The 27,352-nt window shown below is 47.2% G+C and overlaps 1 protein-coding gene and 1 long non-coding RNA gene across 4 annotated transcripts in view; both read right to left on the bottom strand.

Annotated features, from left to right (window-relative positions):
* The window catches only part of RORA (RAR related orphan receptor A), a 764,431-nt gene that overhangs the window by 600,694 nt on the left and 136,385 nt on the right, over positions 1 to 27,352 (bottom strand). The window lies entirely within an intron of this gene.
* The window catches only part of LOC311597124, a 58,467-nt gene continuing 54,925 nt past the window's right edge, over positions 23,811 to 27,352 (bottom strand). The window contains exon 3 of the long non-coding RNA XR_014779104.1: positions 23,811 to 25,399. This is a non-coding gene — a long non-coding RNA (uncharacterized lncRNA). The remainder of the gene's footprint in view (positions 25,400 to 27,352) is intronic.

The raw sequence follows: 27,352 nt of genomic DNA, 5'->3' as shown, positions 1-27,352 counted from the left end.
ACTTGGCTAGGCTGGCTGACCACCAGGCCCCAGGGATCGGCCTGTGTCTCACCTCCCAGAGCTGGGATTATAGGTACGTGCCTCCGTGCCCAGCGGTAGGTGCTGCCGAATTAGCTCAGGTTCTCAGGCTTGCACGTCGCCAGCGCTCTACCCAAGGGCCTGAGTCCTAAGCCCTCAGATATGTCCTTTAAAATCTTTGTATACCTTTTGTTCGATTGCACAGGGGTCGAAGTGTTAACGTGCACCAGATTTGTAAGACTGACTTGTAACTGAGTCAAACAAATCATCACCACACTCATTGGATGTGTAAAACTACTTGCACAGTACTCACAAACACCCCTGTGCCTCTGTGGTACCCCCACGGAACTCCCCTACCCTCCAGAAAAGCCTCTAATCAGAAGGTTGGCAGGATGTGAGGGAAGCCCTTGGGCCTTCCGCTAAAGCAGGAGCAAACAGGATTCTGCCTGTTGGGTTTTGTGACCTGCAGCAACCATGGACTCCTCCAGGAGAAGGCTCTGCTTCCGCAAACTCTGGCCTCAAGCCCTGACTCCGAGGCAGCAGGGATTGGCTGGTTGGCTGGCTGGCTGGCTTTTCCAGTAGATATAAAACCACACTGTTGCTCATCTACTCACTCACTCAGCAAACACTTATCAAATGCAGACTCGGTATCAAGCACTGGCCTGCACCCAAGAAAAACGATGAATTTGTACTTCCTGTTATGATTTTAGAATGTGGGATAGGCAGAACAATTGAGGTAACATTGCTTGAATTTTCCTTATTCGTGTTGCTCTAGGAGACTCTGGGTTTCAAAGGTTATAGTCGTAAGTCCTGAGTGGAACCGTCTGTGTCAACAGCTGCCTGTGTCTATTAACTTTCTAATAATTGATTTTTTCCCCACAAGGGAGCATTTGAGACATGATTTTGCTTGAGTATCTCTGGCCAGCCTCAAGCTTACCAGCCAGCCTGTCCACTGCCGGGATTATGGGGGCGTACCACTGTGCCTGTCATAGAAAACACTTTACTCTGCGTCCTGTAGGCGAGTGAACTGATGTTCACAAAAGCTTGGTGAGCTACCCAGAGCCGTGTAACCAGAAAATGTTATAGTTTTACGGAAATCCAGGGCTGTCCCATACTTGGCTCTGCAGTCTTTAAACAACGATAAAAATGCAGGGGGGCTATAAAGATGGCTCAGTGGCTGAGATTAGTTGGTGTTTTTACAGAGTATCCAGATTCGGTTCCACTCCCCACCCCCAACCCACACATACACAGAAATAAATAAAAATAAATTTTTAAATGCACAGATATATTATGCTTGACACAGGCTTTTCTGAGCCCGCTGGCAAGTCTCAAAGCATGCAAAATATATTTCCTACTGGGAAATGCATTCCGAGTTAGCAAGAGACTGGATGAAATTGGACTCTAAGAATATAAGTAGTTTATATATTTGAACTACATCCTAGGTTTGCTTCCTCCACTGTAAATGTCCCATAACTAATCTACTGGCCTCCTCTGTTGCAATGACACCCTTTTACTGCAAATTTTATGAACTGAAATGTGCCTTTGACAAATTGATCTTTTTCTTTCTGCGTACGTTTATGCCCACGTCTCATGGTACAGACCGATTTGACCTGTGTAAGGCTGTTACAGACTCGCGTCCTCCAAGCCTTGCTTGTCATTGGTAGCTACAGCCCTGGACTTGAAAAGGGAAAGAGACAAAACACAGCCCACAATTTCCTGTGCAGGCCAAGAAATAGAGACTGATTTTTTTTTCAGTCAGGGTTCGGAACTGGAAGATGAAAGTTAATAACAAAGAGTTATTTTAGAAGTAAGAAACATAGCAGTAACAAGTAAGAAAGACTCTGAGAACAGTAGCAACATCTTCAGATTTTCCCTGTAAACTCTGTGCTGAGCATCAAAAGGTAGGGTTGGGAGGACGGGGAGTTGGTGGAAGGATGTGGAGACCGATGTGGGAGGAGTGGGAGGAGCCTTTGTAACCATCAGTAACAACAGGCAGGGGCTGGGGAGGTGGCTCGGTGGTTAGAGCACTTGGCATTCAGGTGTGAGGACTGGACCATTTCAAATGCTGGTCCATGTGGTGGCCTGCCTGGACTGAACTTCAGCCTTAGAGGAGGAACAGGCCAGGGGTTCCCAGAGCAAGCTGACTAGAAAAACTAGATACAGCGACTCTGGGTTTGATGGAGAACCTCTACCTCAGAGAATAAGGTGGGAAAGTGACGGAAGACAATATTTAATGTCAACCCTTGGCTTCCACTCTCTCTCTCTCTCTCTCTCTCTCTCTCTCTCTCTCTCTCTTTCTCTCCCTCTCTCTCTCTCTCACACACACACACACAGCCATACATACTTGCACATATATACACACATGCACAGATATACATGCATGCCCACATATGTGTATACACACACATACATACACGGTCACACATAAAGCATGTGCATGCACACACACAGTTATACGCACATGCATGCACACCCAAACCACTCACACATGTGTGTACATATACACATGACACACAATCACACACACATACCTACATGCACATACACAAGTGCATGCACACACACATCAACCATACTCACAGGCATGCATACACATACAACACAGTCACATGCATGCACACACACAAAAACCATGAACACATACACAAACACACATATGTATGCTAACATGGGTGTGCTAATAAAAATGTACACATACCAAAACACACACACACACTTGCAAAAGGAAATGACTAAAATCTCCAGACGGATTCACTAGTTCTTTCTCCTGCTTTTTCGCCCTGGAGGGTATTTATAATTATTGTTTTTTAAATGCTCATGATGTCACAGATAAAGAACACCAATTGCTCCCAACAGAACTCTTAACTACAGTATGTGTTAAGGAGAGCAAATTACTGTTTATATACATGGACAGGATTGCAAACGAAGTCAAGAACGTTACAAATTAGGCTGTGCTGAAGGCAAGCCAAGACATTGCCATTTTTTTTTCTTTTCACTAGAAGATTCATCACTTGGACCCTTTCCCTCCTGCCAGTCAGTCCCTCCCCAGACAGGAGCACTGTGAAGTCTGTGAGGGGAACAGTGAGTGGATGGACGGTCCTGGGATCTTAGGATGTGATGTCATCAGAACAACGTGAGCAGACTCCGTCCTTCTTATCCAAGCTAATCTATGAGTCACCAGGGTGCAGAGGTTACAAATGTAAGCTCTGAAGAGAGACAGCATTTGGGCCAACAACTGTGCCTCTCTAGGACTTTAATAATCTAACTTAAGAGTGAAACTTAACAGAAATAAAGTTCTGTGCAAGTTGGAATCTTTGTGCACTTTAACAAAATAACTATGCACTGAGCTGCTTCTTAAATGGTAAACACTTTTTTTTTTTAAAGCCTCGCTTATTCACAGAAAAAATATTGTGTGTGAACTGGGAGTTTGGACTCATCCATAGAGAAACCTATGACCCTGTGGGAAACCAGGGAATACAGTGTGAGGTCTACCTCATTGGTGGTGGTAATGTCTGAGGATTGAAGCCTTACCCAGAACAGGGCACAGTCTATAAAACAAGTGTTGATGTTATGTTAAGTATTCGGTGTCTCCGATCCACCAGCATTCTAGGACAAGTAAATTCCAGAAACTGAGGTCTGAACAGACCCAACAGAGTCTGGTAGCACAAGAGGGCTTTGGATATAAGGATATAAATACTTTCCTCTCTACTTCTGGGCACCACCACATGCACAGGCTTTCGAGGGGACTTTGGAAAGAACAGGAAGTGCACGGGTGCTCAGAAATGAAGTGGCCAAGGTGTCTCTCGTGTTCTGGTGCTGCAAGCCACTCCGGAAGGTTCTTGAGAAACACAAACCAAAAGCTTTGGTTTGGTTGTGAGGTGAGACAGGAGGAAGGCAGAGAACAGATGTGCCCCTGGTTATCATGAACCAAAGCATTCGGTGGGATCGTGGGCAAGATGGGTCTTGAAAGCACGGCCTTCTCTGGTGGCAGTGACATTGAGGGGTGCCTAGTCCCACCTCCCCACGATACCATCCGTCACTGCTCAGTGGCTCCGATTATCAAATAGTATGATGCGCCTGGGAAGAGCGTGGCTGCGTAGCCGTTGTTCTGTGACCTACTTCAGCCCAAGGGGGTTCCAAGGATTGGGGCTCAGGAGAGAAAGGAAAATGGGTTAGTGCAGAGTTAAGGAGACCAGAAAGGAGAGACTCTCACCCCAGCTCTTGGGGTATCTAACTTGAAGGCAGGTAAATATTAGATATGGGTGTACGCGGTCGCTTCTCGGGTGAATTTCCTCATCTGTGTGGTATGGCACTCAGTCTTCAGCTTAGGGGCAGACAACAGCATCACTGAAGTTCTTCAAAGAAAGAGGTAGGAAGGCAGCCTTCAGCCGCTACCGCGCTGCACACAGGGCTGAGACAGCACCGCGTTGGGTCCACCTAGCGCTGAGAGCAGGGTTTCTGATGTGCTGTCAGGTTCAGTCAGGGAATACTATATCCCTGGATGGTGGTGTTTGTTTCCTTTCAGATAGAATCTTGCTGTGTGGCCCAGGATGGCCTTGAACTTGTATCCTTCCTGACTGGTTCTCTCAAGATCACAGGTGTGCAGCACCATACCTGGCCCACCCTTGGCATTCTTAAACTCAACAGACTCACCTATTCAATGGGCTCTGGAGGGCTCCAAGGGGAGTCAGGACACCAGGCACCTTTGGTAATCCACCCGGCGGCAGCCCTGAGCTCGCCTCCTGATGCAGGCCTCTTCCTCTTTGAAGAGTCATTTGCATTTGGCCTCGATGTGAGACTTCTCAGGATTCCTTCTGTTCTCTCCTCTCTCTTTCTGATCGTCTTGGCACAGTGAGCACAGACACTGACCTAACCGGCTGCCCACATCTGCCACCACCCAGGTCCACCCCTGCCCAGCAGTAAAACAACAGCCATGTCTGTTGGCACCGTACTTGGCAGGCAGCCTTCAGGTTCTTCCTCTGTGTGGTCTTCACCTTCTAGACTTGGGAACTCTTTGGGGGGTTCTAGCTGCCCGTGGGGAGTCTCAGGATAGAGAAGAGAAGCTGTATTTATGGTGCCCTAACTTAGCCACAGCCCCCTGAGGGTGTTTACATGTGTGTGTCCTCACATAAAGGCGTGCGAATGCGTCAGTAAATTAACAAAGCCCTTTGTTCACGCTCTGAGCTGGGATTCTTCCTCATAGACCACCTCCCATCATTCCAGAGGCAAAGAGAGGTCTTATTAATTTGGGGCCAGGTTCCAAAAAGTACCTCAGTCTCAACAGAGCGGATTGTCCTATGAATCAAACAGGGCAGATAAAATTATCTCCCGTTGGTGAGATGGGAAGGCACAGGTCCAGTTGAGCCTAACGAGGTTAATGGGTTTTCCCAGAGTCTCCGAGCTACCAGAGCAGAGCTACGCACTGACCTGAGACTTCCTGGTCTGACCTTTTCAACACATCACAGCTGCTCAGATGTTGAGCAAGACTTAGTGTCCTTCCCTGGCTGGGCATGTGCACTCAGTGGAGAAGCAAGGAGCCAGCCAGGTCAAGGTAAGAACTACCCCATTTCACACCTGCCCCATGTGGGCTTGATGAATCGTATGCCTTCTGGAGCTGTGAAATCCAGCATGGGTTTGACTAGTAACCCTGACACATGAGCACACACCAGCAACTCGTGGATGGTCTGGACACTATAGCTGCTGAGCGCAGGCCAAACAATATACTTATTTGTTCATTAGTTGTATACAAGTGTGTATATGTGCATGTTTGTGTGTGGGCGAGCGCGTGTGTGCGTGCATGTGCTGTGCATGTGTGTGTATGTTCTGGGGTGTATCTGTCTGTGAAGACCTGAGGTCAACCTCTGCTATCATTTCCTGGGTGCTATCTACCTTGCTTTTTGAGATGGGTTCTCTCATTGAACCTGGAGCGCATCAAACGATCTGTTCTTGCCGGACAGTGAGGCCCAGGGATCTGCCTGCTTCTAACCTATGCTGTTCTGAAGTTAAAAGTACGCGCCACCATGCCAGGCAAGTAACATGGGCACTGAGGATTGAACACGGGTCATCAACCTTTGGTGGCCAGCACTTTATCCACTGAGCTACCTCACCAGCACCATGAGGTACATTTCAAGTACATTCTCAGCTGCTGTGGCTGCTGCTGCTGCTGCTGCTGCTGCTGCTGCCACTGCCACTGCTGCTACTGGCTGTGGTGTGGGCATTTGAACACATTGGCGAGGCATTGACACTCGGTGGCTTTTCTCTTCTCAGAGTGTCATTTATTACTCCACATGTGGCAGATGTGCGTATGGAGCAAACAGTAAGTAAGGAGGGCATCCCTTGATCATCGCAACAAAAACATTTAAGCAGCTTCAGTCACCAGCCCTGCTAGAGACCCGGCAGTATCCGTGAGATAAAAGCCCCTGCCCTCTAGGAATAGAGAAACTAAAATAGACACCATTCATGTGGCCTCGCTCAGAGAGATAAGGCTGCCATTTTCAGATTAGAGTAAATCCCACAGAATAAAACAAAAGGCTTACAGCAGAGGCTGCAAGGTTCCTTGGGAGGGCTCTGAAGTTTGCACATTTTAATTTGCAGTGATAGCATCGCCAGGCTGCGGATCGCGGAGCAGACGTGACAATTGTGTTTCAACATAATTCTAAAGTCGGCTTGGGCCCCTCACCCTAATGGTGGATGAGTCCCTCCACTGTCATTTAGTAGCTCTGACAGGCAGGCAGGCGTGGCTGCAGAAGGCATCCCCCACCACCGCATCAAAGATCTTCCAACTGCTCGGCTAAGGCAGAGCAATGGTCGGGCAGTGCTCATCTTTCTTTCTACCCCCTCCCTTGCTTGTTCAAAGCAAAAAGCCCATAATTGCTTCTCGAATTACACACAAGTGGGCCGTTGACTGGGGCTGTAATTCAGCACAGAGAAGCAAGGAAAACACTAAAACGGCCTCTGTTGAGGCAGCGTCTGCCTTAAGTGGAGGGAGTACTAGGAAGGGATTGGCAGGCAAAGGGGGACCTCGGAGTGGACAGCAAAGTTCTCACAGAGCAGCTGGAGGCACGGCAGTGGCAGCAGCAGTGGCTCAAGCCATCTTTAACTGTGGATGGTGGCAGGTGCCATCCAGAGGCCTCTACTACAGAAACAGGAGAATGAGATGGAGGGAGGGCTAGAAATCATTTCAGAAGAATACCATACAGATAGCTCAGCCGTCAAGAGCACTTGCCGCTCTTGCAGAGGACCCAAGCTAGGTTCCCAGCACCTGGTTCCAACAGCACCTAGCAGCTCCCAACCATCTGCAACTCTAGCTCCAAGGGATCTGGGGGCCTCTTTCGGCTTCTACATGCACCTGCATTTATGTGGTAGTCACTCATTCAGACAAACACTCATATACATTAATAAAAATAATTCTGTTTTTTTTTTTAAAGAAGGGAACCACAGAATGGGCGTGCCGACCAGCCCCTGTCCCTAAAGTAAAAGACCTTAAGGCTTAAGGAAATGCAGGATTTTAGAATCAATGTTAGACATTTTACTATCTTTTCCATTCCATGGAAGAAAGAAAAAAATTAATTTCATGTTTTATTTAGTTGTTTGTTTGTTTTTTGAGATGCTGAGTGAGCAATCCCAGGAGCCTTGTGCATACCAGACAAGCACTCTGGCACTGAACTGTATGCCCAGGCCTTCAGAAAGTAAGGTTTGGACAGAGAGACCGCAAGACACAAGCGAAGGTAGTAAACTCATCTTTGAATCCACAACTGTCAGACCTGAGGCTCTGATCTCTCTGTCTCTCCATCTCTGTCTCTGTCTTTATGCCTCTGTCTCTCTGTTCACATTGATGAGCCCAGGTGAGAAGGGGACAGTGGGTGTCCTGCTCTGTCACTTGCTCCTCATCCTGAGGTCAATAAGGAACAGCACCCAGTGTTCACTGGTCTCTTGTTCAGAAGAGGAATGCATGGGTACAAGTGGGCAGCCTGTGCAAACCTGTATAAATCTTCCATTAGTAGTGATGGGCATGGCTCAAAGCGGTGTCAAATTCTGCTGGTCCTATCTTAGGCTTGGCGTCATAAAAATCTCTAGGTAGCAAGCAGGCATGGTTACTGTGTCGTGTTGAGGCCTCTCTAGCACATCAGCTGCTCCATGCTTGTCTGCTCTGATGGGTACAGAGGACATAATGTGGCCTGGCTTGCTCTCTCTGAGGAAGATTACGGGTTAGATATGGCTGTGAGTGTGGCAGCCATTCAGATGTGTATACCAACACTGGGCATAAGTAAATGTGGAAGGAATTCAGGTCAGTGCAGCCATTAATAACAGTATCTTCCTCCTTTGCTGGGTGCTGGTTTAGACTAGGGTTTCATCCTGACCCCACGGACACAAGGAGAGGACCAGGATGGGACTGTGGCTTCTAGAGTTACAATCTTTTTGTGGACTTTCCCTTGGAATTACAGCCTCGCCAGTGCCTTTCCCTCTGCATCTGCAGACATTTCACACAGGAAGAAAGTAACAAAGTGAACAGTCACAGGGCTGATAAAAATCTCCACTCTTCAAAGCCGACCCTGTCCCCGGTACTGTCCCAAAGCCCACAGGTATTGCTGGGAAGCACCTTGGAGAGGCTAATTCCTGCCACCTCTGGCACAGCGGGGGAATCAAGGTGCTGACCCCCAAGAGGTGTTTTCTAAAGGCCCAAAGCCATTTCATCCTCTTTCCTGGAGAGAGCTTCCCTGAGGATACACAGATACCTGAAAAGGGTAACTTTGTTGCTCCTTACAGCTTCAAACCTTTAGGGGTTTATATTTGGAAAAAGGGAGATGGATTAGATACAGTTTATAGAAAGTCAGGAAGGTGAGTATTTTTATAAATTATTTACAAGATTAGGAATATGTATACATATATATGTTATGTAGGGATACACATACACATAATTAGCCAGATTGTTGAATATAGTTGACTTTAGGGACATAATTTCTTGGTGTGTTTTACCTTGCTTGGTTTCCCAATTCCTTTTCACAGCAAACCATAGTGGGTACCAAAACCTCCCAGAAGACTAGGATTGATGGGACTTACAAGCACTCACTAACTCTTAGCCCTGCCAATAGTCACAGGAATATTCTAGAAAGGCTGGCAGATAGCAGACCCACCCCTAGGGCTTCAGCTTTACCATTTAGCTACCATTTTCAAATGTTGGGCATAAGACACACTTTCTAGGTCAGCTGGGCCCCCTGTGTGCGGCACATCCGGGGACAGGCTACCTGTCCCCTTAGTGGTAACTGAGCCCTTTCTGGATCCTCCTAGGGACTGAGCAGATGCCAGTGATGTTGGTCCCTCAGGGAGGAGTTACACCAGCCTCTCTTAATGCTGTATCCTGTTTATAAACAAATCCCCACCGATAATTACTTTAGATTTCTTGTAGCTAGGGAATTCTAGAATTCCAAGAGAAGAGGTAAAATGTAAAAACTACTGTATTTTGCCAACTGGATAATGAGCCAAGAATCCTAAAGTGTTGTCATGGGAAGAGATGTCCAGGCCTATAATGCAGTCCAACCCACACCTTTGAGGAGTGAAGTGGTGGTAGTGTGGGGCGAGAGCCCAGATAAACTCCCCAGAAAACATAAGAAAATCAGGTTAAATTAGAAGGGCTCCTGACTCCTCATTTGATGTTCTGCTCCAAACAAAACCCTCCTTTCTGGCTTGCCAATGATGAGTCTGCATCTGAGACCATAAAAACATCCCTCTTGAAAAGCAAAGGATGGCGTGGGTGCTGCATCTGGCAGATGGGGGAGCAGTACCTGCCCGACCTGCAGGGCTCTTCTTTCAACCTCTACAGCGGGCAGGAAGCAACGGTCCATTCCTGGGGGAGATACGGCTTCCCTTTCCCATCCTACGAGAACATCCCAGTTGGTCCTACCAGCCACCCTCACAGTGACCACACTACTAAAATTCCAGACAGAATCCAAAGCAGGAGATGACTGATATTAAACAGGAGGCCCCGGTTCCAGCTGTCATCAGACAAAAGAGTGGGTTGGCTTATTCCTTCTCATTGTTGGGACACCAAGAAATAGTCCCTTAACCAAACACTACCATGCTTGCTGCCTTACAGGAATGGGGTGATTCATTCCAAACCTGACGCTGGAAATCTATGCTCAAAAGCCAAACATAATTTATAAAATCCTTCAGTTCAGGAAAAGCCCAATTTAAACAGAGCCTATAACCCCAGCATACACTGGGGCCATCACCACAGCTGTTATGGTGTTTGCTCATCTGAGGAGGATTCTGTCGTTCCCTGGTGCTGGGGCAGGGAGTGGGGGTGAGGGGGGGATTAGGAGGAGGAACATAGCCCCCTCAGATCACATTTCCTCCCACCTCTCCAAACACCTCCCTGAAGGGGAGTCACTCTTGCCTTAGAAAACAAAAAGTCTCTTCATGTGAGACAAGCAGAAGTCAGCGCTACGACTGCCTGTGTAGTTTCTCCTCACTGGCTCAGGGTTCGAATACTTTGTCCCCAGATGGTGGCATCGTTTTGGGAAATGTGATCTACCTAGAGGAAGTAGGTCCCCAGGGGGGGTCACGGGGGGGGGGGATCTGCCTCCCGGTCAACCATGAAGTAAGCACTGTTTCCACACGTGTGCCCCACTATGGCGTTCTGCCCAAGCTGAGGCTGGAGGGAAGTGACTGTGGACTAAAACCCTCTGAAGCTGTGCAAACAAATAAATGATTCAAGCCCTTCTATGTTTAGCTGCAGAGAAGGCAAAATTTACTAGCACATGGGTGAGAAAGCAGAGGCCTCTCTGATTGGTCAAAATACAACCATGTGAGGGAAACTGGACCGCAGGAAAAGTCGCCTAAAGCAAGTCATTTCAGGAACAAACCTTGGGGGACCCAGACTTTGTTTCTCCCTTTCCTTCTTTAACAAGGAGTAAGGCCAAGTCACAGTGAGGGTGAAGGTGAGAGGGAGGGCATGGAAAGGGCAGGCAAGGGCAAAGGCGCTTCCTCACCCACGACGGCCACGTAAGCCGTTCTCACTTGCCTTCTCCGCCAAGCCTCACAGTGAAGGCTGGATGACTCATTTTCTCTCATGACTCCAGAGTGCTCTGGCCTCCTTAGTGGGCTCTGAGTCCACTGGAAAAGCACAGGGCTCCTATGGGCTCTGTTAACTCCGCCACTCAGCACCTCACGGAAGGACCTGGCGCAGACTGCACACGATCCACACACAATTTCATCCCGCCTCTGGGAAAAGCCAGCGAACGACTTGCTGAGGATTCTCTCTCTGGAGCCTGAGAGTAATCAAAAGATTGGAGCTGGACTTTGCAAGATGGCTCCGTGGGTGGAGGTACTTTGCTGCCAAACTTGACGGCCTGAATTTGATCCTTGGGACTCACGTGGTAGAAGAAGAGAAATGACTGTAGCAAGCTGTCCTCTGACCTCCGCATGACAGCCATGGCATGGGCGCGTGCACACGCGCACATGCACACACACGTACACACACGCACACACATGCACACACACGTACACACCACACACACACACGCATACACACACACACACGTGCATGCATATATCCTAAGAAAGCCATAATGCATATACGTAAGTAAAATAAAAAGTAAAGGAGTCGAGCTGAATTGTCTGCCCTTTATGAGAGGTGTCTAACTAATCTCTCTACATTTCTGCTCCCAGTCTTCCCAGAAGGTAAGGAAGATTTAAGGGTGTTAGGATGTGCGCGCACATGCGCCTCCCTCGTCTTCTAAATTCCAAGCCTTCCATTGCCAGTTTGAGATCTCTTGGCAGAAGCTTCGAGTGTTCTCAGTAACAGATGCCCGGAGGAGAGGGGAGCTATGAGTTCTGAAACAGAGCAATGCACCGAGCCGGCTAGGCAGCTGTTCAGCTCTGCCACTGTGTACACCACTTCACCAAAAGTGTTTGGGAAACAGATCATTCTGGAACCATACCACCTATGCAAAATGCAGGCCTTTTCTGTTCCACCCATCCTCTTTGATTTTCTCTCCCCGTGTTGTTTGTTTTCTGCCACAAGTCTCGGCAATCTGTTTATGTTGTGTGCGCACGTGCCTGTGCATGTGTGCACGCGTGTTTTGTGTATGTTTCTCTCTCCAAACCGACTGCATTGTCCTCAAGTGACTGTAAACCCTCACCTTAAATTCTCATGGCAACATGAGGGGGTGGGATACACTCTCCCCTTTTCCTCTCCTTCTCCTTTACCTCCTCCTCCTCCTCTTCCTCCTCCTCCTCCTCCCTCTCCTCACTTGCTGATGAGCTCTTAGGCTCTTGCAAGGAAGGGGCCTTTCATTTAATGGAAGTCCCCCCAGGAGGGTGGTGGGACCTGCGGAAAGGCTGGCTGTTCAGGGGAAGACAAAAGACCAAGCTCTCTGACTGCAGCCTATGCAAACCTCGCTGCACACTCCACCTTCCTCCCAGTACTCAGGGAGGTACTGTGCCTAGCAGAGAACCGCTCTGGTTATCAAAGAGCTAAGTCCCTACCCTCCCTCCAGCCAGCTGTGATGGTGGGCACATCACCCACCCTAATTTGTCCTCAATATTTATAATCATCTTCTTAAAGGGCTCAGCTATATCTAATCTTTTTACATCAAAACATAATGTTGTCATCTATGCAGACCATGTTCTTACTCGGGTTACTAAAAAGAATTGGAAAAGAGAAAAAAAAACCTCTTAGTATTTTAAATATATTTAGGATCTTGTGTTGGACAGCCACACTAGGGTGTATGTATGTCACGGGCCATTGGCTGGGCACTCCTGGAGGATGGATCTGGCTGGATCAAGAGGGCAGTAGCAGTAGACTTGATTACGTGTAACCACGTGGAGATCTGGCTGGGACAGATCTGTAGCTGCACAGGAGGATTGGGGACCCTCAGTGCACAGTTTGACTTTGATCCTGGAAGTTCTCATTTCTTTCTTTTAATGTTTTTTTAAGACGCTTTCTCCCTTGTATTTTATGTGTATTAGTGTTTTGCTTGCCTGTACGTTTGTACACCATGGGCATACAGAGTGCACAGAGGCCAGAAGACGGTATCAGATTCCCTGGAACAGCTGTGAGCCGACATGCGGGTGCTGGGACTGAAACTTGGGTCCTCTGGAAGATCAGGTAGCGCCCTCAATCACTGGGCCATCTCTCCAGCCCCAGCGTTCCCATTTCTAACATGCTTCTTGGTGGCACTTCTGCTACAAGGCTGAGGAGCACACCAAGAACAGCTGACCCAGGGGAGCTTCCACCCCTAATGGCCACTGCTCTACCCGCAAAGGGCCACCAAGGCGATGGAGCCTCGCCCTGCTCTCCCACATTTTCTCTTGCCCATCCGTCCGTCTTCTGATTCACTTAATCACTGAGATAAAGGCATAGGCGAAGAGACTACTTGGCCTAACCTTTAGGGGTCAGCAGTGGCACCTGAAATGACAAGACAGGATCATCTCTGTGTGCCCAAGTAGACATCAGGAGAAATTCTGTAGGTGCCAGGTGCCCAGGCTGCTAGCCGAGGTCCAGATTGGCTGACCGCCTCAGTCACTGGGGCTGGAGCGGTACGGATTGGATAGTTTCTCAGACTCATTAAAGACTACAACCGTTTGCTCTTCAACAGCAGAAAAGCAACACTAACACTACGATGTGTGATTTGTTCACAGATCTCTGACCTTTTCCAAACTGCAAGACTAGAGACCTTATAGTTTCTAAAAGGCTTCCATTCGGAAGGTAACTATTATCCAACAAGTACTTGCGAAATCCTGCCCTGGCCCGTTCTTGGAGCCGAGCAACCCGGTGTGAAACAAGGTCAGCCTGAGGTTGCAGGATGAGGTCCCAAAAGGAACCATGACTCTAAGCTGAAATCCTACCTATCTGAGTGTAAAAGCTCATGCCAACCCATAGTATTAAGAGGGACTTAATGCAGACAGGGGAAAGGCTCCGTGCATGACACATCTGCCACACAAGCATGAAGACCCAAGTTCACATCCTCAGATCCTGTGTGAGAGGCCGGGGAGTGGAGACAGAGGGAACCCTGGGGCGGGCTGGCTTGTCAGTCTCGCTGCGTTGGTGAACTCCTGTCTCAACCCCATCCTGACAAATAAGGTAGAGAGTCTGGGTAGACAGCTCAGTGGCAAAAGCACCCACTACCCCTGCAGAGGAACCCAGCTTGATTCCCAGCATCAGACGGCAGCTAACCGCCTGCAACTCCAGCTCTGTGGAATTTGACATCCTCCTTTGGAGTCTGAAGGCACCTGCACACTCACATGTACACACACACACACACACACACACACACACACACACACACACGTTCATGTAATTTAAAAATAGTAAAAGTAAGAGGTGGAGAAATAGTCCAGTGGTTACAAGCACTTGCTGATCTTTCAAGGGACCAGAGTTCTGTCCCCAGAACGCACTCCAGCTCCAGGGGACCCAATGCCCTCTGCTCTCTTCTGGCATCCACAGATATTGCATTTGTGAAAATACACAATTAAAATAAAATAATAATAATGATAATAATAATAATAATAATAATAATAATAATAATAATAACAACAACAACAACAACAACAGTAATAAATATTTTAAAAATAAGGTGACCAAATTTGACCTCTGGCCTCCATGTGCACATGCGCACATACCCGAACCTATAAACACATGTGCACATTCTCATACAAACATGCAGAAACACCGCTCATGAACTGTATGAAAGAAACTCAGAGAAACACTACCAACCCACTGTCTCTCAGTCTCTTTTCCCCTGAACACACACACACATTCAAATCACCATGACCAGGAACACTCTAGTCATAAGATGAGCTAAAATCAAGCAGACAATAAGTAGTATTATACTAAACTGAAGAATACAATTAAAATTAACTTTAAATTAACTTAAAACTGGTTTTGGCCGCTTTGGATATTGTCACCTGGAACGAGAGACTCAAATACTGAGCCCCGTCCTAAAAGTTCTAAAGTCTTCCTATATTTCCAGTAACCTGATACACCCATACCTGTTTGAGTCAGGGTTCTGGAAATAATACCCAGCTGTGTAGTTTCATAAATAAAATTGTGTCTCGATGAGGCCTTGCTCGTCTGTTTATCTGCTGCCTGCACTGTCTCCTCTCTACAATGGTGACAGTCAATGAGTACAATGGAAACCACACAGCTCGCAAAGCCTGAAGAACGCACTCTCTAGCCCGGAACAACTTCATAAACCCAATTTCAGTACCAGAAAAGACACATCAGTGATTGAAACCTAGACATGTGACATATTAATCACAAACTCCAAACAACTAACATAAAAATTAATTCACAAATTTGTTGCCCCCAAGCTCTGACCACCAGTGTCAAGATATATTCCTTTCCCCAGGCTCTCAGTGGGGTCCTCAAACATAAAATAACGATGCCTCGCCATTCTCTCAGCTGCTCCACACACTTTTGAGGGCCTATTTCATGCAAAAGCTACAATCAATTTAAGTACTGGAAATTTATACACAGCCTGTATCCACTCAGAAATAAGAGGGAGCCCACAGTAATCATGAATTCCTGCATACAATTTGAGTCACATAAAAAACAACATACGAGGAAAGGGCTGGATGGGATCTTTAGAAGCCATAAGTCTGCAGCTGGCAGATAAAATGGTATCCCAGATAATCACATTCGATTGTCACTAACGTTAATATATGTCAGCAACAGTGGAGTGCCTCGCACCAGAGGTTAGCTTTACTGCCCATGTACAGATGTTTGCAGCTTGGCATCTCTGCCATAACCCCATGGGGTGGCATTTTTCAGGCGCTCCACATGAATTTATGGCCAGGGAGCTGTAAATGTTACAGTTCCCCCAAAACCTTTTGGCTCCCAGAGATTGCCACAGTGCTTGTAAAGTGGAGAGGCACAGATGTCTTCTCTTAGGAAGCCATTTCGAGGCCAGCTCGGGGTTACAGAGTAGGCCAGCTTCCGAAGTGCCACTTGTCTGTCTTGTCAAAGGCACTCTGGCCTGTCGTCCCACGACTGACTTCATCGCTTTCAAACCTGCAGCATTGCCAAGGCTCCAGTGAACCAGGTTCTAGGCTCGGCTCAAGGTTTTCACAAGTGGGCCAGAGACAGGTGTGCAAACTCTCTGACACGGTTAGTTTTAGAACAAAGCTGGTGATAAGATGCAGGAAGGGACAGCAAAGACAAGAGCTTGTAAGAGATGGCTTTCAGAGTCATGTCTACACCTTGCCTTAAAAGCCCAGGACAAGGTACATGAGCAGAAAGGGGTAGATGTGCCCATGGCTATCTATTTGCATTTGTATGTACATGTATGTGCATGTGTGCTCATATGTGTGTTTTCATGTGCCTATGCTCATGTGTGGTTGCTTGAATGTGCATATGTGTATCCATGGGCACCTACTGCATTTGTGTGTATATGTATGTGACCATATTTGTGCGTGGTTGTATGTGCATAAATGCCCTTAGGTACTTACCTATATTTATGTTTTTCCCTCTGTGTATATATGTATGTGTTTGCCCATGGTACCTATCTGTGTCTGTGTGTACATGTGCATATGTGTGTGTGTGTGTATATATGTATATATATATATACATACATACATACATACATACATGTGTGTATATGTGTGAATCCATACATATGTGTGTGTATGCATGTGTTGATCATGCAAGTAGGCTATGCAAGAAAGAACAAATCCACGTTAGTGAGAAATCAAACATCTTGTTCCAGAAGCCTCCTGCAGTTCAGTGTTGGTGAAACACAAGGTAACAGGGCTGGAAGACCAGACTGTGTGGAGTGGACACAGGCCTGGGGGAAAGGTGGAGCTTGGTTAAACTCTATCATCTACCGGAAGTGTGGCCTTAGGAAGCTGCCCAGTCCCCACAAGGCTCTTGGTCCTCACTAGTAAAGTATGCCTTGAAGTGTCAACACGAGGACAAAGGCAAGGGTGGGAGGGGGAGGGGGGAGGGGGAGGGAGAGTCTTGAGGCAGAGTCTTGAGAGCACCATGGGTAGGATGCCATAAGCCAGCAACAAAGCCACCATGAGAAAGGTACACTGAGGAGATGAGGACTCACACATGCACTCACTCTGTGCAGTGAGAAAACTGGTTTGTTTGTTTTTTCTCATTCTGTCTATAGTTCCTTCCATGAGCACTGAGTGGTGACATAGGCATTCAAGAAAGAAACCTCCAAGCACAGCACAAGCTCCCCAACCTCCACTTCTGTGTCACCATCTGGCAAGTAACTAGTGTCAAACACAGGTGACTCTGCTCCACCAGGAGAGAGAAGCCACCAGGATGGCTTGTCCCCAGGCTCTAAACCACACACAAGCTCTGTTCCTTGTCTGCCCTCAATGCTGTGGAGGTCGGGGCACACGTTCCCTGGGAAGGACGCAAAACCTACTTGTGTCACACTGGGAACCGCGCACATCAGATGCAGAGCCTCCTTTGAGAAACGTGATTCATCACTGCAAATAGCAGAAGGAAGTTGTCTAGAATATTCTGTTATCAAGGGTGCCCCAGCTTTCTCTACAAGGGAGTAAAATGCTCCTAAGGACTTTGCATGAACTGCCCCACAAGTCTGAGAAATGATCTCCAAGGCCTGCCCTCATTTTGAATGAGAGAAAAATCCCACAGCACTCACTCACACACACACACACACACACACACACACACACACACACACACGCACGCATGGGAACCATCACAACTACATGTGAACATCTGACACAAAATGAAAGAAGCCCCTCTGCTTTATGGCCATTCTTGGGGTCCTCTGATGAACAGTCTTGAGACATTAGCCTGTTGGACCCCCAAAATCCATAATGAAGTTTCCAATGAGATGCTCTCATTGGTCAAGAAATTCTCCTTGAAATCTTTCAAAGCCACCCTTCTTTGTGGTAGAGGAAGATCCATCCATCCATCCAGTGGCAGCCAAAGATATCCCTACAAGATTTATACCCTGGATCTCATTCCTGCCTTTCTCTACAGCGTACCCACCAAAGATAAGAGGGTGCCACAGGGGAGTCACAGTTCCATGCTGCTGGTGGGGAAATAGCTCTCCAAAGGAAGATGGCGAAACGTTCCTTGTCACCGTACCGATGGCCACTCAGGTGTGAACATGATCCCAATGTCAGCCTTTAGTCACATGGCTTGGTGGCTGAGACTTACTCCACTCCAAGGGCCCCTGTCTTAAATCTCAGAGCATCAAGGAGGTTGGTTCCGGTCTCCTCGCCAGTGGACTTCTCCCTGATGAGAAGCTGCTGCCTCCTTGACCTTTAGGGGATGGCACAGTGCTGTTAAGGCTTTTGCTCTACAGAGAGGGAAAGGGAAGAGCACTGAAGTAGGAGTCCTGCCTTGGGGAGTGCTTCCCAGGGCTCCTCCTGTCTCTGCCTCCCCAGGGCTGAGGTTATGAGTGAGTACCTGGCACACCCAGCCTTGCTTTTGTGAGTTCAGGGCTGCACACGCGACTGCACGGCAAGTACTTTCTTAGCCACGCCGTCTCCCCAGCGCTGGGCCTTCATAGTCTCCAGCTCTTCAGGAAGGGGTCTGGATAGACCACAGGGTCCCAAGGCTTCATTTCTTCCTTCAGGTCTGTTCAGCAGAGCTAAGCGAATGCAACCCGGTTGCTAATCTGGTGTCCTTTAAGGAATCTTAAAATATACCCAGCCCGCAGCGCAGAGTCCTGACAATCATGCTGTTTGGTGATTTTTGGATCAAGGATTGAAAGCTACCAAAAAAAAATGACCTGGAAACACGTGGCCACTGGTTGACTATCGACAAAGCCAGTCAGATACAGGCTAGATAGTTTTGGCTGAGGCCGACTGGGTCTTAATCTCTCAGCAGGCAAGGTTATAGCAGCCATAACTGTTAGGCTGAAAAGGTGGCTGACTCTAGGTAAAGCAGGGGAGAAGGGCAGCTGATGAGACTCCCAGGAGAGGCGTCCACAGCTACCAGTGACCATCTCACCCCTGCCTGATACGTGTTCTATTTGCCCTCACCACCACCACCACCACCCCAGAGATAACCACTCCATTCACGGTCACCCGTGGGTCCAAGAAGAAGGCCCCGCAGTTTATCTCCTTGTCCCTGCTACCTAAAACTGCACAGTCACATCTGTGCTGCCTATCCTCCTGAAGACTCACAAGGTAACATCTGCTTCAGAGACAGATGTTGGCGTCAGAACGTTCGCTCTTCTGCTCATTAATGCTTTTCTGGTTAACATCTAACTATACTATTCATTAGTTCTTAATAATACTCTTTGTATCCGAGCCATGCCCAAAGATGTGCTCGCTCTCCAGAGCTCCGCCGTTATTGTCGCTTCTGGTGCTGTTGAGTTAGCGCTGCTGAATAAAGGGAAAAGTAAAAATAAGCCCCTCGAAAGAAGGCCGCTGTGTGTCAGAGCTCTGTCTCTGCGAACTGAAACAAGCTGAAATCAATTAAAAGTGTGTGTCGAGAGAATGCTTCTCAGCTGCCTAATTGCACCACCTCTGCTTCGGGTCCAAAGTTTGACTCTCTGCCAAATTGCCATCAAAAAAACAAAAAACAAAACAAAACAAAACAAAAATGGGCTGCCATCAGCCACTGCTGCAACGCCACTGTTGGAGCCTAACTAATGAAGGAAGCGTGGTGCATTCTGGGGCTCGTGCTAAAGGCTCCGCTTCCCAGAAGTGGTCCTCCCCTGCAAGGCACTACCAACACAGTGCAGAGCCGGGGACCTCCGTGATAAGTTGCCGGTCCCACCTGCGGGGTTGTCTGTCTGACCACTTTAAACAATCACCTATGGGACACGTTGGCCCTAGTCTCTGTATTCACCCACCAGCAACTTCTCGCACCAGGAATTAATACAAGAAACTCGGAACCAACACACCTCTTAATTGAGTTTCCAGTGGTACACAGGATGGCCGTCTTTATTTATGCCCATTCATCGTTAGAACTTAAGTGCGGGCTCATGGGCCATAGTGAAAAGAAAAGTTCTGTCTCTTCTGTCTGACGCAACAGTGGCTACAGATTGTGTCTCTGAAACACACTCAAAACACCTTTTTAAGATTTATTTTTTTAACAAAATATTTATTTTTGTTTATATGTGTGTCTATGTGGGTGCAGATGCCCATGGAACCCAGAAGAGGGCATTGCATTCCCCGGAGCTGGAGACTCAGGTGGTTGTGAACCATCCAACTTGGGTGCTGGAGACTGAACTCAGATCCTCTGAAGAGCCACAAACACTCTTAACTGCTGTCTTCTCTCTCCAGCCCCTGAACACTAGTTTAGAAAATAACCCTCATCTTAATGTCTGAAGAAGTCAACATCACTGTCAAAACAGTTGAAGAAACCCACATATAAACAAAACTAAAGTTGATTAAATATATATGCACATATCCTTCAAGGAACATGGGCCAGCACAATGTGCTGTGTAGGGATCAGAAGAAAGGGTGCTTAATAAATCATCAATGATGGTTTCCATGGTTACAACAGAGCCATAGTCACCATATTGTTTATCTCTGTGTGACCATCCCCTACAGGGAAAAGCTAATTACAAGGATAGTGGTCATAAGCAAATAAGTTAAAGACTTAGGAGATTGTAAAATATGAAAAAAAATGTGAAAGTTACGTCAAATCCAGAAAACTCTCAGTATGTGGAATTCTCTGTACCCAGCGTTCTCAGACCCCATGAACTCCCAGTGCAAGTCTGGAGCGTGTTCCTGTGCTTTTTATAGAAGGTTTTTCCTCTCTGCCTAAGCGGCTGCCTTTCAGCAAGGATTACTTGGCAAACACTGCTTTATCAAGTATAAATCAGATACGCTTCTCTGAAATCTAAACCCACAAAGAATATGTCCCATAACACTCCATAAAAATGAAAAATAGAAATACTACATTATCGCTGCCAAAAGCAATAGAAACACTATGAATGGAAAGGACTGCTGGGTGTGTCTTCTGTGAGCTTTCGTTTAAATAGCCTCCCCTGTTACTCGGATCTCTGCAATTGGATGGGCTTACATGTAGCAAAATGAAATAAGAGGATCGTTTGTGAGGAAATTAAAATGTTATGAATTGCCCTGGGTACTGTTGGCATTACAGAGAAAAATGGCCTGGACTAACCGCAGGCAACACCTCATCCTCCTTCCGCCGAGAGAATTCACAGGAGGAAAACGGGGCCTCTCCTGGCCTCCTCTCTTTAATGGACCCTGGGGATTGTAGGGTGGCCCATGGCTGAATCACACAACAGGTACAGCCTAAACAGGAATTCTCTCTCCCAGCCCCCGGATTTCACGCCTGACCTCCAACACACTCTGCTGCCTCTGCCTGTGTCTGCGCTCAGCAATCTTCCCGTGTGCTCCTGGCACTCTCTTCTGCAGCTCCTGAGTTACTCTGGTCAGACTGACAGAACCCTAGTATTTCACTTGACTAAGGCCACAGTACTGAGCTCCCACTCCTCCAAAGTGTAAAGAGAACAAACAACAAAACTGCCCAATCTTCCATGCTTAGTGCTTTTCTTAAAACTCAAGGAGACGTGGCACCTTTCCTGTGACAGTGTTCCCGTCCACATGGTGGGTCAAGGATCACAGACATCATCCTGGATTCAGGGCTGAAGAGTTTACATTAAATCGCCATCTGCCAAGGGAGTCAGCCAGATTGAAGACCGCAGGGTGGTATCTCCCAGGCCTAAAGAAGAAGGCAACGGAACTGCTGGCAGCCGGTAAGTTTCTTGAGCGATTACCAGGAATAGCAGGTAGATGCTGAAGCAATTTAGTAATTATGATAACAACTTGTTGAAACAAAATAAGCTTGACAAGCAATTTATTAAGAAAATTGAAACACTTTTTTAAAAGCCTCTTATCGTGGAGAGGAAGAGCCTTTAGTAACATGCCCTAATCATTTTAAAGACTTGCTTTTATATATGTATATGTTTGTTACATGTGTGTGGGTTCCCACGGGCACCAAAAGAGGGTGTCAGGTGTCCTGGAGTTGGAATTCAGAGGGTTGTGGGCCACACAAGGTGGGTGCCAGTAACTGAACTCAGGCTGTCTGAAGAGCAGCAAATGCTCTGGCCAGTGATACAAAGACCGCACTTTAAAAAGATTACAGTAGATAGGACCTATATAAAGTTGTAAACATCAGCCCAGACTGAGGGATTGGCCTGGTGACAAACTCAAGTCCCAATTTCACAAAGAAAGGCATAGATAGAGCAAATGCTATGCATTTTAAGGCTCAACAACTAGATTCTAAGATTCTAGACACTTTTCTTTAACAGAACATTCCTTTCTTTAAGCAAATCTCCTAAGAGGTCTGAAGGCAAACCAGACAACATGGAACCACGCATGATTGTTTGAGGTGGGGAAGCGAGGCTGGGCTGCTCCCCTCCTTGCCTCTGATGGAGCTCACAGGTTCTTTCAACAAATACCCACGAGCCTCTGGGATACATACTGCTTGCCAGAAGTCAGGAAAGCCACCAGTCTAGGCCACCTTCCCCAACGAACACTGGGGCCCCAGAATCATATTTCCCCCCCAGGATCTGGATCACTGCTTGTGCCAGGGCACATGCATAGATGCGTGCATGCATGTGTGCGTGCAGGTAGACTATAGTTTGATGTTGAATGTTCTTCCCAATTGCTCTCTATTTTTTAACCCCAGTTACTCACTGAACTTAAGCCTCAGGAATTTGGCAGGACTGACTGGCCAATGATCTTCAAGTATCTACCTGTCTCTTTGGTCCCAGGCACGGGATTAGAGATCTAGGCCAAGGGCTTTTGTGCAGATGCCAAGAATCTGAACTCCGGTCCCCTTGCTTGTCCAGCAAGCACTTTACTATCTTGAGTGATCTCCCAAGAAACCTCCTTGTGCTGTTTCTGTTATAACTACCAAGAGGCTTACAATGATAGGTCGTGGACCCCAAAGGGAAACGTCGACATTCGTCTACACGTGAGAGGAGGATGACCAATAAGAGCATGGCTCGTCCCTGGGACTGACGGAACTGAAATTGTTGACATCAGGCAAATGAGGTCCTCCAGGGTCAGCAGCCTTCCAAGGACCGTTCTCGGATGGGACAGCCTACAGCAGAACACCGAGTGAGGGCTCTCAGAAGGCTTTCTGTGGCTCTGAGGGATGGCTTTGCGCCCCCTGTGGAGCTCCACACTGACTTGGGAGAATGTGGCATTGGGTATATTCCATATGGGGTACTCTAGTGTAAGTAGACATACCAACATGGTACAGGGTAAATCCAAGGACATTTTGTTCTTTACCAGAGACTGACAAGCTCATTTAGTGGTGACAACTCACAGTCCACAAGAAAACGCTGAGTCTCACTTACAGGCATGGTGAGAGAGCCAAACAGCGCCGGCAGCTATTTTAGACCTGCATATTTTAATACTGTGCATCTATTTTTTTTTCTTAACAAAATAGATGAAACTTTCTGTCCCAACAAAGTCCTGGTGAGAAAATCTATGAACCCCATAGTTCAAAGACAGGGAAACTTGATCTCCGGGCCTAAAGAAAAGGCCATCTGCCTTGGACTTAAACAAAGAGCTTCCACAGCCATCAAAAACACAGCCTTTCTGGTACCCACACACCCATCACTTCCCCCTGGAGGGCGGCCTTGCCAGGCCAGAGGGGAAGAATACAGGTGGTCCAGATGAGACTTGACAGGCTGAGGTCAGATGTTAGGGGAGGAGGGCTCCCCCTTTTTGAGAACCAGGGGAGGAGGGGAAAGGTAATGAGGGAGGGAGGGTGGACAGGGAGGTGAGGAGGGAAGGGGCTGCAATCAAGATGCAAAGTGAACAAATTTAAATTAAAAGAGCATTAAAAAAAGAAAGTGCCATGTATTAAATAAAAGACAGACAGACAAACAGACAGACAGACAGACAAAACAAAAACCAAAAACACAGCCTCTCGTATTTAGGCTAAGTGGGTCAGAGTCATTGCAGTTGGGCCTCGGTCCATCCCCGTAGGACACCTGGATAAATGCACACTGTGGACACCTGATAGACATAAATTCCTAGAACTTAAGCATCTTGGCCTGCAGTTTCCTCCCTAAGGGCAGACTGATTCAATAAACATTCTACATGAGAATCTGCCCAACACTTGCAAAGCCTTCTCCACAATAAAAAATAAAGCCGCCCCATCTAAGCAGACTCCCCTTTTTCCTTCTGTATTTTCTTTCTCCCTTTGGGATCGATTTTAAGCCGCAAGGCTGACATCCTTGGGGGAAAAGTGCCGTCTGTTTATGTGCAGAGTCCAGGAGAGATGCCCAAGCATGCAGAGGTTAGTCCAGGGCAGGGCTTGGGGGACAGCCGGAATGACGTTAGCCTAAGCACCAGGTTCCCAGAACCTGGATTCTGTGCTGTGCCCTTGCCAACCCTCTGCTGACACTGGCCTATGAGCGAGGCCTCTTTGAAACAGCAGGGAGCTATTTTCTAAACCAGCTCATTATGACTTGGATTTGAATATGCAGCAGATTTCTTCAGTCACTCTAAATGCAGTGGAATATGAAGCTCCTCTGTCTCTCAAACCACATCCCCCCCCACCCCCGATGGTACAGAGGTTGATCTTCTGTGATTGGTACTACCCTACTGCTTCAACCTCACCTTCCCCAGCATCCTGTATCCCAGCCATGCCATATACATGGTCTTTTGGGGGGGGGGTGTCCCATATTGTCCTTCTCCAGATACCCGACTGACTTGAAAGCTCAGCCCTGCTTTGGTAGAGCTCTGCCTGGTGCTCACCAGCCTGGCTGGTTGTTCTTCTAGGAAACCATGATGCTTCACAGGTTCTTCCAGGCCAGCCTTCAGCCAAAGTAGATCATTATTTGTGTCAAGGTAGGCTCTCCCCTCCTGAGCACCAGGGCTAATGCCTAATTGATCTTTGGTCTATGCAAGTAAGGAAGTGAAGGGCCAGGCAGGCTGTGGTCAAAAGCTCATGTTTAAAATAGAGACTAATCTATTATTTTGATCCTGGACAACAGATCAAGAAGACTGGCAGGTTATCAGGCAAAGAACACAAGCCTGTCCCTTGCAAAGTGGCGAGAATCCGGAAATAATCTCAGCGGCCCTCAGTAGAGGAATGAGTAAGTGGTGTGATTACGTTGTGGATAACTAGTCACTCATTTGTAAACTGAGGAAGAGTTCCTTCAGGCCAGTGAGGCACCAGGTGACAAACATTCCCGAAAAACAAGGAAGAGGAAATTTTTTGTTGTTGTTCATAACTATGACCTATAAGTAGAAGGTAACACTGGAAATATAATTTGTAATTTCAAGTTTTCATTTTATCCATTTTTGTGATATGCTTAAGTGTTTGAACTTCAAAATGGAGAATACAGCCTATGTGACTCTAAATATTGCTGTGTTGGTCAAGCACCCCCAGTTCAGGTCCATCTTGTTAACACAGTGATCTATAGTGGCCCCAGGCAGTTCCCTGAAAAGCAATGACAAACACTGAAAGATTCCGGTGACTGCACAGGACACATTTCCCTTCTGCCCTCAGTCAGCCTCTTTGGGTCAGTGCTTGGGAAGGCTCTCTTCTACTAGCCTGGTATCCGGATTTAAATCATTTATTGAACATATGTGCACAAAAGTGGATATTTAAAAAAAAATAGTGTAGGTAACATAAATAATAAAAAGACAAAACACAAGAAAAAGAAAAGGCCAAGGAGAGGAAGGGAAGCATGGAAATGGGATGACCTTTGAGGAAGAGAGATCAGAATAGGGAAGAAGTTAGGTCAGAATAGGGAGGAAGTGAGGTAAGTATTACGAGGAAGTGAGGTCAGAATTGGGAGGAAGTGAGGTCAGAATTGGGAGGAAGTGAGGTCAGAACAGGGAACAGAGGGGGGGGGAAGAGAGAGAGAGAGAGAGAGAGAGAGAGAGAGAGAGAGAGAGAGAGAGAGAGAGAGAGAGAAGACCGGCAGCAAAAGCAAGAAACAAAAGACAGAGGGATTTGCCTTTTGTAGTTTCTCATGAGCAATATGGTGGCTAAAAACTAGCAATAGTGACTTTCTTAGTTTTTGGTCATCACTACTATGTCCACAGGGGAATCTCAGCGAGTCTGTGAATAGATACAATAAAATTCTCAACTAGACAAGGAAAGACCTGGCAACCAGAGCTTTTTTTTTTTTTTTTTCATAATACCTGGGAAAGTTTTGCATTCTAAAATCCACTAGTCTGGGCTCTGTATGTATCACTTTACAAGCCTTAGCCTACAAGGGCTCACAGGTCTGACACTCCACCCATCCCCTTCACAAGTTAGCACTGCGGCTTCTGAATACAGGGTCATCTCAGCACGAGAGGCCTTGGTGCTTTCATGATGTCCCGTGGTTGAGAAAAACAATACCGGAAACAGAACCTTCTGGTAGTCAAGAGCAAATATTTACAAGACCAAGGACTAGAAGCCAGTACTTAAGCCTCACGGACGAGGCCAAGACAACAACTGCTTTCCCCCTTGACCACAAACAGACGCATGAGGGGTGAGCCGAGCAAAGCCTTTCCCACAGAACAGTGTTTTGACAATCATTACTTGTTTTGCAAGCTTGGAGCAAGTTTAACTGTTCTTGATCACTATTATTGGAAGGCTTGAGCCTTTCAAATACTAAGTGCTATTTGAGAGCAATTGTTACTTTAACCATGAATTAAGATCATAAGTCTTTTGTTTAAAATGCGATTGTGTGTTCAGCTGAGCACTTCCAGAGGTTCAGGCCTTAAATCCCTCTCAGGCAACTTATGCTTTGCTGAAAATTTTCATTTGCAGATTAGGTACATTTATGGCAGAAAATGAAAAGTCCCGATCAGACAGACCCAGAAACGGGGCCATCCTTTACCTAAAAGGAGCAATTAGCTGAAATATCTGTAGGGAAATTTTTATCACTCATGTACTGTCAGTTTTATAGGGTATCAAAGAATCCCCCTGAAAACCACAAGAACACGCCCACTAAACTACATCCGGGTACACTTTTCACTGCAGCTGTAGTGTTTTGGGTATGGCAAGAGAGGGGCAGGTACCCTGCTGGCCATTAGGCCAAGATAAAGGTGTTTCCTGTGGTGTTTCTTCTGCTGGAAGGAGTATGGTGCCAGAACCCTGGCAGTAGGCATGCCCTGCTCTGGCAGCAGTCCCTGGTTTCCAGAACATACATATAGTGACCTAAGTCATAGGTGACCGTTAGCCCTAAGCTCCCATCCTGTAGACTGTGATGAGGGGCACAGGTACACCCTTAGCCGAGTGGTATTTTCCCTGCTGCCTTGTGGGATTAAACCAAACCATCACCACCTTGGGCTGTGAGACACCGACACCATCAGCCCCGCTGGGGAGTAGAGGAACCACAGGCTGACTTTGGATCTCAGAACAGTGTGTGGACCATATTCCTCGGATGTCTGCTTC

The sequence above is a fragment of the Acomys minous genome (genome assembly GCF_964271855.1).
Source record: "Acomys minous genome assembly, chromosome: 5".
NCBI classification, from domain to species: Eukaryota; Metazoa; Chordata; class Mammalia; order Rodentia; family Muridae; genus Acomys; species Acomys minous.
The sequence above is the reverse complement of the archived record's forward strand: the minus strand, read 5'-3'. Positions and strand labels throughout refer to the sequence as shown.